Genomic DNA, 15032 nt, shown 5'->3' on the forward strand with positions numbered 1-15032 from the left:
ATGAGAGTAGGTACTTATGTTTGAGAAGAGATGAATAAATACCTAAATAAAGGGATGGCAGCTGTGGCTATAAATCCCTTTGCTTTGTCAGCTTGAGTAGGATAATATAAGATATGATTCATGTTATTTAGATGTTACTAGTTGAACTCAGGGAACTCAGAGTCTGATTCCATAAGAATTACAATAAGATCAATTTACATTGTCCTCAGAAGTATAGATTTTATCATCTTCTATGGGTATAGCCCTCAAGCTATTACTATACTTTATATTATTACAGAAAGATAAAATTGCAATGGAATTTCTGTTGACAAAAATCAAACTTATAGTTGCAGCTGTACCATTAATCATTTTTAACTGAGAAATGTTTAGAGAAAAAAAACAGTAAATTCAGTCATATAGGCATAGGGGCAAGGTGGCATTGAGGCGTTTGATATCACTACATTTGCTAGATAAAATAAACAGGCAATAGCTAAGAAACATCTATACTAAAAAACTATTTGAAGTTTAGTTCCAATCCTAATTTAACTATATATACTATTGTTTTTGTTTAATTTTGCTCTCGTTAGATATGACCTTGCTACATAACAATGGATTTTACTAAAACTCTCCTTTCTGCTCCGTTTCTTTGGCATCACTGTTGCCACTTGATTGAAGTAGGTATGTTACAATAGTCAAGTCACCATTTACTTTCTCCCTTTAGGTACCAAGAATTAGAAATGTTTACACATTAGGCATGGTTTCCAACTGCAAGAAGCTCCCTCCCTCTTAATAAACACTGGACTCTTCACATCCTTGGCATGTGTCTCACCGAGAACAAATTTGTAAGAATAATTCCAGCACTTGAAGGACCCCCGTGCCCTCTATTATAACTCATGTGTATTCTCATTTGCAGTTACTCTTTCTTCCTGTTACCCCCTCCTCTCCAGCATCCCGGCTCCCAGGAACGTGAGGACCCCATATGGATATATTTATCATCTTTTCATCTATAGACTCAAGATACTGGTCCCCATCTTTGTGGTTCCTCAAACCTTAACTTTAATTTTGCCTTTAATGCATAAAGAGGTTCTCTTCAAAGGAATTTCCTGGTTGTACTGATTTTTTCTCCATATTCCCCTTTCAAGATCTGCCACACAACTAATCACCTGGACCACTTCCATCACCAGATGAGTCACAGCTGCCAACTCTCTGCTCTTTCACATTTTCACAGGAGAAAAATGTCAATAGATTTTGCAAAGAAATGTGATTCCAGAGAAATCAGGGTCACATTATATACAGAGGGGGGGGAAAAAAGACTCAAAAACACACCTGATAAACATTTATGCTCTTTAGACTTCATTATCAGATGCTGAGTTAAAAGTAAATTTTATTTTTATTTATTTTTATTTTTTTTTTATTTTTAAATATTATTTTATTAGTTGGAGGCCAATCACTTTACAACATTTCAGTGGGTTTTGTCATACATTGACATGAATCAGCCATATAGTTACACGTATTCCCCATCCCGATCCCCCCTCCCACTTCCCTCCGCACCCGACTCCTCAGGGTCCTCCCAGTGCACCAGGCCCGAGCACCTGACTCATGTATCCCACCTGGGCTGGTGGTCCGTTTCACCATAGATAATATACATGCTGTTCTTTCAAAACATCCCACCCTCACGTTCTCCCCCAGAGTTCAAAAGTCTTTACTGTACTTCTGTGTCTCTTTTTCTGTTTTGCATATAGGGTTATCGCCACCATCTATCTAAATTCCGTATATATGTGTTAGTATACTGTAATGTTCTTTATCTTTCTGGCTTACTTCACTCTGTATAATGGGCTCCAGTTTCATCCATCTCATTAGAACTGATTCAAATGAATTCTTTTTAACGGCTGAGTAATATTCCATGGTGTATATGTACCACAGCTTCCTTATCCATTCATCTGCTGATGGGCATCTGGGTTGCTTCCATGTCCTGGCTATTATAAACAGTGCTGCAATGAACATTGGGGTGCACGTGTCTCTTTCAGATCTGGATTCCTCAGTGTGTATGCCTAGAAGTGGTATTGCTGGGTCATATGGCAGTTGCAAAAATCCTTAACAAAATTCTAGCAAACAGAATCCAACAACATATTAAAAAAATCATACACCATGACCAAGTGGGCTTTATCCCAGGAATGCAAGGATTCTTTAATATCCGCAAATCAATCAACGTAATACACCACATTAACAAATTGAAAGATAAAAACCATATGATTATCTCAATAGATGCAGAGAAAGCCTTTGACAAAATTCAACACTCATTTATGATTAAAACTCTCCAGAAAGCAGGAATAGAAGGAACATACCTCAACATAATAAAAGCTATATATGACAAACCCACAGCAAGCATCACCCTCAATGGTGAAAAATTGAAAGCATTTCCTCTGAAATCAGGAACAAGACAAGGATGCCCACTCTCACCACTACTATTCAACATAGTGTTGGAAGTTTTGGCCACAGCAATCAGAGCAGAAAAAGACATAAAAGGAATCCATATAGGAAAAGAAGAAGTGAAACTCTCGCTGTTTGCAGATGACATGATCCTCTACATAGAAAACCCTAAAGACTCTTCCAGAAAATTACTAGAGCTAATCAATGAATATAGTAAAGTTGCAGGATATAAAATTAACACACAGAAATCCCTTGCATTCCTATACACTAACAATGAAAAAACAGAAAGAGAAATTAAGGAAACAATACCATTCACCATTGCAACAAAAAGAATAAAATACTTAGGAGTATATCTACCTAAAGAAACAAAAGACCTATACATAGAAAACTATAAAACACTGATGAAAGAAATCAAAGAGGACACAAACAGATGGAGAAAAGTAAATTTTAGAATGTGAAGTTAGGAGAAGAGAGATCGAGAGTTGAAAATAATCTAAAAAAACCAGAGTATGTGTTATTTCCATTTTAGAGCCCTGCCTGCCTAAGTACCTCGATTATAAACACCTACTTCACCAGTACAAACATGACAAGATATTCTGTGGCCTTTTCCCCATGATGACAATACTCACTGTGTTGTAATGTTAGAGTGAATTTACTATAGGCAGCACATAATTTTTTCAGAGGAAAATTTATTATTAATTTAATGTAATGTATTATTATAAATCTTTTCTAAATGTATGCTTCTATCCTCAGTTTTCTCATTTCTTAAAAAAGCAGAGACTTCAAATGTCAGTTGATTAATTGAAATAATGTAAATGAAAAGTGTTTTGTAAATTTAAAAGCTCTGTATAAACTTCAAGAAGAAAACAGGCATTTTTAAAGCTTTACTTATTTAGTAGAATTTCATATAATTGTAGAATTACAGTAAAAAGTTTTACCTATAAATCAACAGACCTTCAAATTACAATAAAATGGATTTTAACTTTATTTATTATAAACACACTACAATTTTTTAAAGTTATATCAGCTTTCTAAAAATGCTTGCATGCATGGACAGTGATCAGCCATGTCTGACTGTGACCCCATGGACCTGCCAGGCTCCTCTGTTCATGGAATTTTTTAGTCAAGAACACTGGAGTGGATTTCCATTTCCTACGTCAGGGGATCTTCCCAACCCAGGAATTGAACCAGCGTCTCTTGCATCTCCTGCATTGGCAGGCGGGTTCTTTACCACTGTGCCAAAACCTTGGCCCAGGGTTTAGTCTATATATCTGTGCATACTCCATATGCCAGAGAGTCCATAAACATGATTTCATAAACTTAGAGCAGCAGAAAACCTTGACCTAGAAATATGCCTATTTCTTTATTAAATTGTGTTTAATTAACTCCTTGGATGTCTTTACTAGTAAAATATTTTTTGTATTTAATTTCCAAGAGTATCGGAATAATATATACTCTCACTCTCTGCTGTAATGGATTCTACTACACCAACTTATTACGACAATGAGAATTCAAACAAACAAAAAGCCCATGGAAACAAAGATGCAACTGACCCACTGATGCATCATGATGGGCTGGACCACAGTGACGTAACACACACGCCTCACATCACATGTTCCACACAGGGCGGGCTACTCAATGCCCCAGCTAACAGCAGCTCCTGGCTTGCCAAGGAAGAGAAAGGGAACCAGTGAAATGTGCACAGGTGCTTATACATAGAAGGGACAGAAGTCATTTCAACTTATATTCTTCCAAGAAATGCATATAGCTTCACCTATCTTCAAAGATAACAGAGATATACAACTCAAATGAATGGCCAGAAGGAGAAAAAACTGAGTATTTGTAATAGTCTGGTACCTCACCCACAAGAATAAAAGTACATTTATCTAGAGATTCACTGCTTTCTGCATATTCGCAGAATGATTTATCATTATAAAAAGTCTGTGAGCAATACAGGCAGAGACCATAGAATTAAATGCTAATTTTAACAGGCACTTTCAGCTTCAACCTACTTGCTCTCCTCCAGTATTTGGTCCCACTGACCACTCCCTCTGTCTCTTTCATCTATTTCTCTAAACCAATTTCTCTTTCTTCCCCTTTGCTTATTCCCTGTTCCTTTTCAGGCTCCTTTGTGGCTTCTTCTGTCTCCATCAACTCACACACACTGGTGTTCCTTCAGAGATCTAACGCTCAGATGCTTCTCTTTTGTTCTGCTTCTCCTAACAATGCAGCGTAATGATCAAGAGAATGGAAAACAGGCTGAGTGGAATGGCAGCTCTTCCACACATACCTGTAATTTGGACAAGTTAATTAGCCTCTCTGTGTCGAAGTTTCCCCATCTACAAAACAGGGATGATAAAATAGAACCTGTCTCATACAACTGTGATAATTTCATGACTTAACATGCATAAGGCAGTTAGAACAGTGCCTGGACACGGGATCGAACCTGGGTCACCTGCATTCCAGGAGGACTCTTTAAACATCTGAGCCACAAGGGAAACCCACAGTATTTGTTACACGTTAGTTACTATGAACTGAGTAATATTTATGGCAGTCTTCACTATTACCTCTTGACTGGTAACACTCCAAACCACATTACAAGTCTAGAACTGACTCCATGATTTCCAGAGCCATATATGCAATTCCATTCTTTTAAAAATGTTTTATCGGAATACAGTTGCTTTACAATACTGTATTAATTTCTACTGTACAGCAAAGTGAATCAGCTATACATACACATATATCCCCTTTTTTTTTAATTTCCTTCCCATTTAGGCCACCATAGAGCACTGTATAGTCCCCTGTACTATACAGAGGTTCTCATTATTTATCTATTTCATACAGAGTATCAAGACTTTATAGATGTCAATCCCAATTCCTCCCACGCCCCTTTTCCCTCTTGGTAACCATACACTTGCTCTCTATGTCTGATCTCTATTTCTGCTTTGTAAATAAGATTGTCTATACCAATAAGTTCCATTCTATTGAAAGATATTTCCAGCAATTCAAACTCAAATTGACAGCAAAAAGGAAGGCACCATCTGTCTCCCTATACTTGCTTTTCTATTCTTGTTTTCTAGCTAAGGTAATCATACTAGCATCTACTCAGACACTCAAGGTAGAAAATTGAACAAATTTAATTTGTGATCAATTTTATTAGCTGTACTTTAAAAGCCACCCCTTCCTCGCTTTCCCCACTGTTATCATTCTTATTTCTTGATTCAATTTCTGTTCTGGACTCCTAATTCCTTTGCTCAATCACTTGACTCTACCAAACACTATGACCAGGGTAAACCTTCTGAAATTAAAATCTCAGAAATTTAAACTTCACATTCTTTAGGAAACATAACCGCGGCATACCCATCCTCTCAGGTTTCCCTCTACTTTCTACCCCTTCTCTCACAGCGAGCATCCAAGCTGAATTCTCAGATATGAGAAAACATAAAAGTGGGTAGCACCCACATTGCACACTGGAGAATGAAACAAATCAGAAATCACGATCCAAGACTCAAGCCAAGAAAAAAGTAGTTTCCAAAGATATACCCCAAGGGGAAGCCACAAAGCAAGAATGGAATCTGAACTAAACTGTCTTCCATAAAAAAGGTAAGGAAGAAAACACAAATAAAATTAGAAGATGAGAAAGAAATTTGGAGGTAATAATGGGCATTGAGGGGCTTCCCAGGGTGCTAGTGGTAAAGGCCCCATCTGCCAACACAGGTGACATAACACACACGGGTTCAGTCCCTGGGTTGGGAAGACCCCCTGGAGGAGGGCATGGCAACCCACTCCAGCATTCTTGCCTGGGGAACCCCATGGACAGAGGAACCTGGCAGGCTACAGTCCCTGGGGTCAGAAACAGTCCGGAACGACTGAAGTGACTTAACACACATACACACTCAACGGGCATTGAGAGAGATTTTCTCAAGGCAAGTATGTAAATGCAGGAGCTGTGTATGGCCCTGAGTGCGTGGAGTGTCTGCCTAATGCTTCATTTGCATTTCTTTTTTTTTTTTTTTATTAGTTGGAGGCCAATTACTTCACAATATTTCAGTGGGTTTTGTCATACATTGACACGAATCAGCCATAGAGTTACACGTATTCCCCATCCCGATCCCCCCTCCCACCTCCCTCTCCACCCGACTCCTCTGGGTCCTCCCAGTGCACCAGGCCCGAGCACTCGTCTCATGCATCTCACCTGGGCTGGTGATCTGTTTCACCATAGATAATATACATGCTGTTCTTTTGAAACATCCCACCCTCACCTTCTCCCACAGAGTTCAAAAGTCTGTTGTGTACTTCTGTGTCTCTTTTTCTGTTTTGCATATAGGGTTATCATTACCATCTTTCTAAATTCCATATATATGTGTTAGTATGCTGTAATGTTCTTTATCTTTCTGACTTACTTCACTCTGTATAATGGGCTCCAGTTTCGTCCATCTCATTAGAACTGATTCAAATGAATTCTTTTTAACGGCTGAGTAATATTCCATGGTGTATATGTACCACAGCTTCCTTATCCATTCATCTGCTGATGGGCATCTAGGTTGCTTCCATGTCCTGGCTATTATAAACAGTGCTGCGATGAACACTGGGGTGCACGTGTCTCTTTCAGATCTGGTTTCCTTGGTGTGTATGCCCAGAAGTGGTATTGCTGGGTCATATGGCAGTTCTATTCCAGTATTTTAAGAAATCTCCACACTATTCTCCATAGCGGCTGTACTAGTTTGCATTCCCACCAACAGTGTAAGAGGGTTCCCTTTTCTCCACACCCTCTCCAGCATTTATTGCTTGTAGACTTTTGGATAGCAGCCATCCTCACTGGCGTGTAATGGTACCTCATTGTGGTTTTGATTTGCATTTCTCTAATAATGAGTGATGTTGAGCATCTTTTCATGTGTTTGTTACCATCTGTATGTCTTCTTTGGAGAAATGTTGTTCTACCTAAAGAAACAAAAGACCTGTACATAGAAAACTATAAAACACTGATGAAAGAAATCAAAGAGGACACAAACAGATGGAGAAACATACCGTGTTCATGGATTGGAAGAATCAATATTGTCAAAATGGCTATTCTACCCAAAGCAATCTATAGATTCAATGCAATCCCTATCAAGCTACCAACGGTATTTTTCACAGAACTAGAACAAATAATTTCACAATTTGTACGGAAATACAGAAAACCATGAATAGCCAAAGCAATCTTGAGAAAGAAGAATGGAACTGGAGGAATCAACCTGCCTGACTTCAGACTCTACTACAAAGCCACAGTCATCAAGACAGTATGGTACTGGCACAAAGACAGAAATATAGATCAATGGAACAGAATAGAAAGCCCAGAGATAAATCCACGAACCTATGGACACCTTATCTTTGATAAAGGAGGCAAGGATATACAATGGAAAAAAGACAACCTTTTTAACAAGTGGTGCTGGGAAAACTGGTCAACCACTTGTAAAAGAATGAAACTACAACACTTTCTAACACCATACACAAAAATAAACTCAAAATGGATTAAAGATCTAAATGTAAGACCAGAAACTATAAAACTCCTAGAGGAGAACATAGGCAAAACACTCTCCGACATAAATCTCAGCAGGGTCCTCTATGACCCACCTCCCAGAATATTGGAAATAAAAGCAAAACTAAACAAATGGGACCTAATGAAATTTAAAAGCTTCTGCACTACAAAAGAAACTATAAGTAAGGTGAAAAGACAGCCCTCAGATTGGGAGAAAATAATAGCAAATGAAGAAACAGACAAAGGATTAATCTCATTTCCATCTCTTACCAACAAGTTAAGCTTCCCGGGCAGCACAAAGAGTCTTTGTGGTGTTGCAGAGAGTTGGACACGACTAGGCACACATGCATGCATGGACAGGCACCTTAGGAGCACCCTGATTTGAACAATGGCAATGCGAAACCACTTCTCCAAATGCATTGCGACTTTTCTCACCTTTCCTACTCTGTTCCCACCGTGTGGGTAACTCATCTTTCCCCTCTCTTCCCCAGTCACTCACTCCCACCAACTTCTCTGCAGAGGCAACACCCACTCCAAGAAGGTTTTCCTAACCCACCCACCAGTCCAGATATTAGCACACTTCTTTGTGTTTCCACCTACCCATAATTAATGCTACCGCAGTTCTTCCTATCACACACTGCCACAGTTCATTTACTCACCTGCCCAAGTCCCACTTGGTTGTGAAATAGAGCTCAGGGCTGTAACTACTTTTCTCTGTGCCAAGTGTGCATGTCCTGAACACACACCTTCTCAAAGAAATTGCATTAGAAATGCAAATACTGAATCAGCAAATAAATTTGTGTTGATTGATATATAATATAGTAGGATAGATCTGAATTAATTCTCCACTGTACCATTCTCCTAATTCTTCTTGTGTTATAGAATATGCAAGTGTCATGTCCCATTTAAATTGTGGTCAGTTAATTAAAAATTACAGATGCGTCAAAATGCTACTTGGAAAATTACCATTATGTTTTATAAGAAATGGAGCTAAAATGCCACAAAAGGCCTGATCATAACCAAAACTGTTAGTATTCCTGGAATTTACTTCCTCCTTTTAAAGAAAAGCTAATATTATTAATCCCCATCATTAAATTCAAATTTATCAGGCAATATGAGCCATTAATGATTAGTTAATTCAACTCTAGACTACCAGAGTAATAAAGACACTCCACAGAACACATCAGAACACCTGAAATCTAAGCAGAGCAGATAACAAGGTAAGATATGACAAGCTCACACAAAGGAAGGTATGAAGATAACATGTTTTACAGCCTTCTCTTCAGATTTAACAGATAATTTGATTTTTAAGTTTCTAAGGAATTCTAAAAAGTTTCAAGTCTATTGGTCTGTAAGTTCCCATCAGGCTTACTTATCAGGGACTTGACTGATATCAAGGACCGCTGTGAAGCGCACACTGTTCTCTGTACTGCGGAAGTTCTCAGGTGCAGTCAGAGCAGGAAGCTGAACAAGGCAGCATTGTGGGGTGGGTTCCATGTGGTTCCTGCATGCAGCAGGCACATAGGCCAAATGCCTGGCAGGCAGGGTCTCACACCCTCTTTGTCCATCTACATTTCTAAAAAATAAAAGCCTTCATAGAACTTACTGAGCCTTTTCAGTCTAATAAACATAGACAAAACTCTATAATATATTCCAGGACAAAGATTGAGACCACTGCTTTCTCCCTCTAACTGGCAACATCCATTATTTAGGATGATTTCTCAATATTTTATCAACGTATATGTCTGGGAAACATCTTTCCTCCAGCACAGATATTATGTATAATATTTCTAAATGATTTAAGCTGCTGTTTGAAGTTTGAGGGGAACTTCATTTCATCATAGTACTTTTATTTCTTTAAAAATTAAAGACTCTCAAAAGTGACAAAACAATGAAAAAACTTCATGAATAATCCCTGAAGTCATTGTTCATATATATATTTTTTTCATCAGACAGGGAAACTAAACTATCAAAATCGGGTTAGTTTAGATTCCCAAGAAGATGTTTAAAAAGAACGAGATGTTGGTGTCAGCTTCCTAAGTAAGTAAGTGTTGGTCATTCAGCCCTGTCCAACTCTTTCTGACTTCATGGACTATAGCCACCAAGTTCCTCTGTCCATGGGACTTCCCAGGCAAAAATACTAGAGTGGGTAGGGGATCTTCCTAACCCAGGGATCAAACTAGGGTCTCCTGTATTGCAGGCAGATTCTTTACTATCTGAGCAACCAAGGAAGTCCCATCAATTCAGTTCAGTGGCTCAGTCATGTCCGACTATTTGCGACCCCATGGACTGCAGCACGCCAGGCCTCCCTGTCCATCACCAACTCCTGGAGCTTACACAAACTCATGCCCATTGAGTCAGTGATGCCATCCAACCATGTCCTCTGTCATCCTCTTCTCCACCCACCTTCAATCTTTCCCAGCATCAGGGGCTTTTCCAATGAATCAGTTCTTCACATCAGGTGGCAAAAGTATTGGAGTTTCAGCTTCAACATTAGTCCTTCCAGTGAATAGTCAGGACTGATTTCCTTTAGGAAGGACTGGTTGGATTTCCCTGCAGTCCAAGTGACTCTCAAGGGTCTTCTACAGCACCACAATTTAAAAGCATCAATTTTTCAGCACTCAGCTTTCTTTACACTCCAATGCTCACATCCAAACATGACTACTGGAAAAACCATAGCTTTGACTAGATGGACTTTTGTTGGCAAAGTAATGTCTCTACTTTTTAACATGCTGTATAGGTTAGTCATAGCTTTTCTTCCAAAGAGCAAGAGTCTTTTAATTTCATGACGGTAGTCACCATCCACAGTGATTTTGGAGCCATAAGAAATAAAGTCTCTCACTGTTTCCATTGTTTCCCCATATATTTACCATGAAGTAATAGGACAAGATGCTGTAATCATAGTTTTCTGAATTATGAGTTTTAGGCCAACTTTTTCACTCTCCTCTTTCACTTTCATCAAGAGGCTCTTTAGTTCCTCTTCACTTTCTGCCGTAAGGATGGTGTCATCTGTGTATCTGAGGTTACTGATATTTCTCCCTGCAATCTTGATTCTAGCTTGTGTTTCCTCCAGCCCGGCATTTCACATGATGTACTCTGCATAGAAGTTAAATAAGCAGGGTGATAATATATAGCCTTGATGTTCTCCTTTCCCAATTTGGAACCAGTCTGTTATTCCATGTCCAACTCTAACTGTTGCTTCTTGACTTGCATATAGGTTTCTCAGGAGGCAGGTCAAGTGGTCTTTTATCCCCATTTCTTTCAGAATTTTCCACAGTTTGCTGTGATCCACACAGTCAAAGGCTTTGTTGTAGTCAATAATGCAGAAGTAGATGTTTTTCTTGAACTCTCTTGCTTTCTCAATGATCCAACGGATGTTGGCAATTTGATCTCTGGTTCCTCTGCCCCTTCTAAATCCAGCTTCCCATATTGTTGAAGCCTGGCTTGGAAAATTTTGAGCATTACATTGCTAGTGTATGAGATGAGTGCAATTGTGTGGTAGTTTGAACATTCTTTGGCATTGCCTTTCTTTGGGATTGGAATGAAAACTGACCTTTTCCAGTTCTGTGGCCACTGCTGAGTTTTCCAAATTTGCTGGCATATTCAGTGCAGCACCTTCACAGCACCATCATTTAGGATTTGAAATAGCTCAACTGGAATTCCATCACCTCCACTAGCTTTGTTCGTAGTGGTGCTTTCTAAGGCCCACTTGACTTCTCATTCCAGAACGTATGGCTCTAGGTGAGTGATCACACCATCATGATTATCTGGGTAGTGAAGATTTCTTTGTACAGTTCTTCTGTGTAATCTTGCAACCTCCTCTGCTTCTGTTAGGTCCTTATCATTTCTGTCCTTTATTGAGCCCATCTTTGCATGAAATGTTCCCTCGGTATCTCTAATTTTCTTAAAGAGATCTCTAGTCTTTCCCGTTCTATTGTTTTCCTCTGTTTCTTTGCACTGATCACAGAGGAAGGCTTTCTTATATCTCCTTGCTATTCTTTGGAACTCTGCGTTCAGATGGGTGTATCTTTCCTTTTCTCCTTTGTCTTTAGCTTCTATTCTTTTCTCAGCTACATGTAAGGCCTTTTCAGACAACTATTTTGCCTTTTTACATTTCTTTTTCTCGGATATGGTCTTGATCAGTGCCTCCTGTACCATATCAGGAACCTGCGTCCATAGTTCTTCAGCATTCTGTCTATCAGATCAAATCCCTTGAGTCTCTTTGTCACTTCCACTGTATAATCACAAAGGATTTGATTTAGATCATGCCTGAATGGTCTAGAGGTTTTCCCTACTTTCTTCAATTTAAGTCTGAATTTGGCAATAAGGAGTTCATGATCTGAGCCACAGTCAGCTCCTGGTCTTGTTTTTGCTGTCTGTATAGATCTTCTCTGTCTTTGGCTGCAAAGAATATAATCAGTCTGATTTTAGTGTTGACCATCTGGTGATGTCCATGTGTAGAGTCTTCTGTTGTGTTATTGGAAGAGGGTGTTTGCTATGACCAGTGCATTCTCTTGGCAAAACTCTAAGAGTTAGTCTTATAGGGAAGCCCTATAACTGCTGTAATAAAGTGAAAGAAAGAAAGTGAAGTCACTCAGTCGTGTCCGACTCTTTGCGACCCCGCGGACTGTAGCCCACCAGGCTCCTCTGTCCATGGGATTCTCCAGGCAAGAATACTGGAGTGGGTTGCCATTTCCTTCTCCAGGGGATCTTCTCAATCCAGGGATCGAACCCGGGTCTCCCACATCTGCTGTAATATAAGACCACAAATACCAGGGCTTAAAACAAGACAAATGTATACCTTACAATTCTGAGGGACAGAACTCTGAAGCAGTTCTTACTGACTAGAATCTAAAAGGCTGTGTTTCTCCCAGAGTCTCTATGGGAGAATCCAATTCTTGCCTTTTCAGTGTCGGGAAGCTCCCTGAACTCCTGGACTCCTGTCTGCCTCATCTCAGCCTGTTTCCATCGCCACCTCTCCTTCTTCCGGCTGTGCTATCACATTGCCTTTTCTTTCTCTCTGACCTTTATGACTTCCTCTTATAATGATCTTCATGACTATGTTGGGTCCACCCTGATAATCTAGGACAACCTTCCATACCCAAATTCTTAATGCAATCACATCTGCAAAGTCCCTTTTGTCATGTAAAGTCACAGATTTGGCACATTAGGACATAGACATCTTTTGGGGGACATTATTTATCTCACAATAATACACAACAAATTTATTGGGGGACACGCCAATCATGGATAATGGGAAGAAAAAAACTAGAGATAGATAAGCCATTGAAGGAAAAGGGAAAAGGAGGGGGACAGGTGGGAAGAATCTGACTGCTCTGCAGGGCTAAGAAAGATCTGCCACGTCTATGTGGAGTCTTTCAGCCAAAGCTGCCTGTTAACAGAGTAAATGAATAAATATGAAAAACTGTCTTGCTGGAGTGAGCCTGTATTAGCATCCCCACTGTGCTCGACCACTGGCTGGGAGCAGCATGAGAAGCCTGGTAGAAAGGTCAAGGCGAACGGGGCATTTTCACAACCACCGTAACTGCTCAATTCCTGTATAACTGAAAAGAGGCTTGGGGCTTCCCTGGTGGCTCAGATGGTAAAGAACCTCCCTACCAAGCAGGAGACCAGGGTTCAATCCCTGGGTCAGGAAGATCCCCTGGAGAAAGGAACGGCTACCCACTCCAGTATTCTTTCTGGAGAATTCCATGGACAGAGGAGCCTAGCCTAGCAGGCTCAGATCTTACCTATTCCAGTCCCTTCTTTACAAATGTATACATTCATTGATTTCATTTGTTATTTCATTTCAATAAACATTTATGAAATACCAGGTACTGGGGTACAGGATTAGAGGACATAATCACTACCCACAGAAAGTGAGCAGTATTGTGGAAAACATAATAATAATTATAATGTAACCCAGAATAAATACACTATCCTCTGACCATGCCTCTCAGGTAACCTAGGAAAATTCATTTAAGTCAGCTCCCTAGAGCCCCATCTGGTGAGCACCCTGCTTGACTCTCAGTGTCCTGGTAGGGAATGACAATTATACGATCGCTGTAATTATGGGAACACACATTTAACCCAGACCAGGAGGAAGGAGTACACAGTTAGCATGTCCTGGATAATAAGATGCTGAGTCAGAGAACAGAATGTGAGAAGTCAGCTGGAGAGAATATTTGGGGAGGATGAGAGCAGGGATGTAACAACTGCTACAATGGGCAAGTTTCAAAAGAGCAACAGACGCTTAAAAAGCCAATGGCCCCACCAACAAGAGCAAAAGTTTCAGAAAAACGAGATGCATCACATACAAAGTAGAGATGAGAAATGAAGCACAGCACATAAACTAAACACATAAGCATCCTCACACAACTTACTGTGAAGTCATTTACCAGTGAGACTCGAGGATTCAGAAATAGAAGTAACACCGCTGTCTGAGAAATTAAGGAAAATTAAAAGAACGAGTACTTGAAATTAGGATAGTAGAACTTTCTTCAATGTTAAACTAAGGGCATATCTGCAGAGAAGGATACAAAGCCTCTTAGAAAAAACAAAACACTGTTTGCACAAATTTATAATACAGAGATCAGTATCGAGAGATTAATTTTAGCTTCAAGTTTGAAAAAAGGAACCAAATGTCTGTCATAAAAATAAATCTCTACAAAGCATTCATATCTACCCAGCTTTATATAGCACTACTTCCTAGTAAACTTTCCAAGAGTCTCTTTGAGGGGGGAAAAAGGTATCTGAATAAAGTGACCTGATGTAACATTATTTTCCATAAATTAGTTTAAGATGTAATTATGTTCCCTAGAAGAGCAAACTATCTTCTTCAGTATTTATTTTTAACCTTTATATCAAATAATAAATAAATATTGTGTATAGCTATCTGTTAAAGCAATTCCTAGATTGAGATAATACAGTCAGATTATTATGTGATAGAAGTAACTCGGGACCTCCAAAAATTTGACCTAGATCAGATTGGCAATAACTATACTAAAAAATTATTTTATTGAAACTAATATCATAAAGCAAATTGAAAATCTTGGCTATTTACCACCAGAATAATAGCATTTTTCTGAAGCTGTCTTTAAGAAAA

Source organism: Muntiacus reevesi, chromosome 5 (genome assembly GCF_963930625.1).
Source record: "Muntiacus reevesi chromosome 5, mMunRee1.1, whole genome shotgun sequence".
Taxonomy (NCBI): domain Eukaryota; kingdom Metazoa; phylum Chordata; class Mammalia; order Artiodactyla; family Cervidae; genus Muntiacus; species Muntiacus reevesi.